This window comes from Rhinoraja longicauda, chromosome 3, assembly GCF_053455715.1.
Source record: "Rhinoraja longicauda isolate Sanriku21f chromosome 3, sRhiLon1.1, whole genome shotgun sequence".
Lineage (NCBI taxonomy): Eukaryota > Metazoa > Chordata > Chondrichthyes > Rajiformes > Arhynchobatidae > Rhinoraja > Rhinoraja longicauda.
In genome coordinates this window covers 193,496-198,359 of record NC_135955.1, presented here as the reverse complement: position 1 = coordinate 198,359, position 4,864 = coordinate 193,496, and positions in this window count along the sequence as shown.

Below are 4,864 nucleotides of genomic sequence, written 5' to 3'. Positions count from 1 at the left end.
GCCCGGAGCCCCGGAGCGCCGCCATCACCGCCGGCGGACTCAACCCCGGGCTTCTCCATCACTGCTCAGCCCCCGAGCTGCCGCTGCTTCTTCCCGCTCTAAACCCCGGGCGTCTCCATCGCTGCCGACGCCGCTGAGCCTCTAGCTGTCGCTCAGCATCACCGCCGCCGCCGCTCCACCTGCCGCTCTCAGCCACGGGCGTCTCCTTCACCGTTCAGCCCCGGTGCCGCCGCTGAGCAGTTACAGGTTAGACTAATTAGACGAAGTGGACCCGCTGGGCCCAAAGCCCTCCCGCATTCGCGCAACGCCCGATCCCCTCTCCTCTCCCCCTCCCCCATCTCCTCTCCCCCCTCTCCGCTCCCCCCTCTCCTCTCCCCCCTCTCCTCTCCCCCCTCTCCGCTCCCCCCTCTCCTCTCCCCCCTCTCCTCTCCCCCTCTCCTCTCCCCCTCTCCGCTCCCCCCTCTCCGCTCCCCCCTCTCCTCTCCCCCCTCTCCTCTCCCCCCTCTCCACTCCCCCTCTCCTCTCCCCCCCTCTCCGCTCCCCCCCTCTCCGCTCCCCCCTCTCCTCTCCCCCTCTCCTCTCCCCCCTCTCCTCTCCCCCTCTCCTCTCCCCCCTCTCCTCTCCCCCTCTCCTCTCCCCCCTCTCCTCTCACCTCTTCCCCTCTCATCTTCCCCCTCTCCTCCACCCTCTCCTCTCCCCCTCTCCTCTCCCTCTCCTCTCTCTCGCCACTCCTCTCCCCCTCTCCTCTCCCATCCCTCCTCTCTCCCCTCTCCTGTCCCCCCTCTCCTCTCCCCCCTCTCCTCTCCCCCCTCTCCTCTCCCCTCCCACTCTCCTCTCCCCCCTCTCCTCTCCCCCCTCTCCTCTCCCCCTCTCCTCTCCCCCCTCTCCTCTCCCCCCTCTCCTCTCCCCCTCTCCTCTCCCCCCTCTCCTCTCCCCCCTCTCCCCTCCCCCCTCTCCTCTCCCCCCTCTCCTCTCCCCCCTCTCCTCTCCCCCCTCTCCCCTCCCCCATCTCCTCTCCCCCCTCTCCTCTCCCCCTCCCCCTCCTCTCCTCTCCCCTCCTCTCCTCTCCCCTCCCCTCCTCTCCCTCTCCTCTCTCTCGCCACTCCTCTCCCCTCCCCACCCCTCCCCCCTCTCGTCTCCCCCTCTCCTCTCCCCCTCTCTCCCCCCACTCTCCTCTCCCCCCTCTCCTTTCCCCCTCTCCCCCCCTCTCCTCTCCCTCCTCTCCTCTCCCTCCTCTCCTCTCCCCCTCTCCTCTCCCCCTCTCCTCTCCCCCTCTCCTCTCCCCCTCTCCTCTCCCCCTCTCCTCTCCCCCCTCCCCTCCCCCCTCTCTCCTCCCCCCTCTCTCCTCCCCCTCCTCTCCCCCTCTACTCTCCCCCCTCTCCTCCCCCTCTCCTCCTCCCTCTCCTCCCTCCCCCTCCCTAGACTACCTCCCCCTTTTCCCCCCCACTTCCCCCTCGTCCCCCCTCTCCCCCCTCTTCCCCATCTTCCCCTTTCCCCCTCACCTCCCTCGCCCCCCGCTGTTCGCTCGTCCCCCTCTCGTCCCTCGCCCCCCCTCTCCTTCCTCGCCCCCTCTCCTCCCTCGCCCCCTCTCCTCCCTCGCCCCTCTCCTCCTTCGTCCCTCTCCTCCTTCGCCCCCTCGTCCCCCTCGCCCCTCGCCCCTCCCCCTCGCTCCCCTCGTCCCCTTTCCTTCCTGGCCCCCTCTCCTCACTCGCCACCTTCTCATACCTCGCTCCCCTGTCCCCCCTCGCCCCCTCTCCTCCCTCGAATCCCTCTCCTCCCGCCACACCTCTCCTCCCTGCCCCCCTTTCCTCCCCTCTCCCTCCCCCTCTCCTCCATACCCCCTCTCCTCCCTCCTCCCTCCCCCCTCCTCCCTCCCCCCTCTTCCCCTTGCCCCCTTCCCCCCCGCTTCTCCCCCCTCTCCCCCACTCCACGCTATCCCCCCTCTCCCCCCCTATCTCCTCCCCTCCCCCCTGTCTACTCCCCTCCCCCTCCCCCCTCTCCTCACCCCCTCTCCCCCTCCCCCTCTCCTCACCCCTCTCCTCTCTCTCCTCTCTCTCCTCTCTCCCTTCTCTCCTCTCCCCCTCTCCTTTACTCCCTCCACCATCCTCCCTCGGAGATAGATTTAAACTTTAAAATTGCCTCGCCGCTCACCGAGCCTCGTCCTGACGCCTGCCAGGCCACACCTCTCTGCACGCCGGGCCTCGCCTTGCCGCTCCCCTCGCCTCGCCTTGCCGCCTGCCAGGTCACGCCTCTCCACTCGCCGGGCCTCGCCGGGCCCCTGCCTCACCGGCTCTCGCCTTGCTTTGCCGCTCGACTGTCCTCGCCTTGCCTCGCCGCTCGTTAGGCCTCGCTTAGCCTCGCTGCTCACCGGACCTCGCCTTGCCCCCCGCCCGGGCCTCGCCTCGCCGCCCTCCCCGGCCTCACCTTGCTGCCCGCCTTCACCGCCGGCCCTTGCCTCGCCTCTCGCCTCCCGCTCTCGCCTCCCGCCCTCGCCTCGCCGCCCATCCTCGCCTCGCCGCCCGTCCTCGCCTCGCCGCCCGCCCTCGCCGCCCGCCGTTGCCTCGCCGCCCCTCGTTGCCTCGCCGCCCGCTCTCGCCTCGCCGCTCGCCGCTCGCTGGGACTCGCCTCGCCGCCTGTCCGGGCCTTCCTTCGCCGCCCGCCCGGGCCTCGCCTCGTCCCCCACAAGGATGGTCTCGAAGCCTTCCGTTTCTTCCTCGACCGTAGAACCAGCCAATCCCCATCTACCAACACTCTCCTCCGCCAACAGAGCTGGTTCTTACCATTAACAACTTCTCCTTTGACTCCTCCCACTTCCCCCAAACCGGAGGCGTAGCTATGGGCACTCGCATGGGCCTTAGCTATGCCTGCCTCTTTGTCGGGTACGTCGAACAATCCCTGTTCTGGGCGTACACTGGGCCCATCCCCGAACTCTACCTCCGCTACATCGACGACTGCATTGGTGCTACATCTTGTACCCATGCAGAACTCACTGACTTCATACACTTCACCTCCAATTTCCATCCTGCCCTAAAATATACCTGGAACATCTCCGACATCTCCCTCCCGTTTCTGGACCTCACCATCTCCATCACAGGAGACAGACTAGTGACTGACATCTACTATCAACCCACTGACTCGCACAGCTATCTGGACTACACTTCTTCCCACCTGGTCTCCTGGAAAATGTCTATCCCCTACTCGCAATTCCTCCGTCTACGCTGCATCTGCGCCCGGGATGAGGTGTTTCACACTAGGGCGTCAGAGATGTACTCATTCTTCAGGAAACGGGGCTTCCACTCTTCTACTATAGATGAGGCTCTCACTAGGGTCTCTTCTACATCCCGTAGCTCCGCTCTTGCTCCCCCTCCCCCCACTCGTAACAAGGACAGAATCCCCCTCATACTCACCTTCCACCCCACCAGCCAGCGTATCCAACAAATCATCCGCCAACATTTCCGTCACCTACAACGGGACCCCACCACTGGCCATATCTTCCGTCCCCTCCCCTTTCTGCGTTCCTCAGAAACCGTTCCCTCCCTAACTCCCTGGTCCACTCGTCCCTTCCTATCTAAACCGCCCCATCCCCGGGCACTTTCCCCTGAAACCGCACGAGATGCAACACCTGTCCCTTTACCTCCCCCCTCAACTCCATCCAAGGACCCAAACTGTCTTTCCATGTGAGATAGAGTGCGCACTGTAGAGGAGGGGGGCTCTACTGTGGGAGGGGCAGGACTACGGGAGCGCCGCACTGTGGTAGGGGTAGTACTGAGGGAGGGGAATGAGACGAAGCCAGCTTGGGGCAGTAAAGGATGGGATGTAGCCTGCTTGGGGGAGTAACGTACGGGAGGAAGTCAGCTTGGGAGAGTATTGGGAATGGAAGGAAGACAGCTTGCAGGAGTAAGGGACTGGGAGGAAGCCAGCTTTGGGGAAATTAGGGATTGGAAGGAGCCTGTTTGGGGGAGCAACGGGAATGGGAGAATGCCAACTGATGGGAGTAAGGGATGTGAGGATGCCAGCTTGGTGCAGTAAGGGGAATGGGAGTTAGCCACCTTGCGGGAGTAAGGGATGGGTGGAAGCCAGCTTGCGGGAGTAAGGGGAATGGGAGGTACCAGCTTGGGGGAGAAAGGTTTGGGCCGTAGCCAGCTGGGGGGATTATGGTGAATTGGAGGTAGCCATCTTGGGGGAGATAGGAGATGGGAGAAAGACTACATGGGGGAGCAAGGGATGGCAAGTAGCCAGCTACTGGGAGTATCGGTTGCGATATAGCCAGCTTGCGATATTGAGCGGAATAGGAAGAAGCCCGCCTGGGGGAGTAAGTAATGGGAGGGCACCAATTTGGGAGAGTAAGGGTTGGGAGGTAATCAGCTTGCAGTACAGGGAATGGGTGGAATCAGGCTTGGGGAAGGAAGGGTTGGGATGAAGCCAGCTTCGGGGAGCTCGGGGAATGGGAGGTGGTCAGGTTGGGAAACAAGGGAATGGGAGGTAGCCAGCTTACCTCCCCACCCCCTTCTCCGACAAGCTGGCTTCCTCCCATTCCCCTTACTCCCCCAAGCTGGCTTCCTCCCATTCCCCTTACTCCCCCAAGCTGGCTACCTCCCATTCCCTTGTTCCCTTGCTCCAAAGCTCAAATCCTCTTGCAATAACGGCCAACAATCCTTTGGATTTCTTCACTGCCTGCACCTCCCCTTTTCCTCATCTGACGCTATTCATTTAATAATCTGCCTTCATGTTCTAGCCACCAAAGTGGATAACGTCACATTTATCCACTTTATAATGAATCCGCCTTGCCCACTCAACCAACCCATCCAAGTTACCCTGCAGCCTGATAGCATCCTCCTCGCAGCTCACACTGCCACCCAACTTT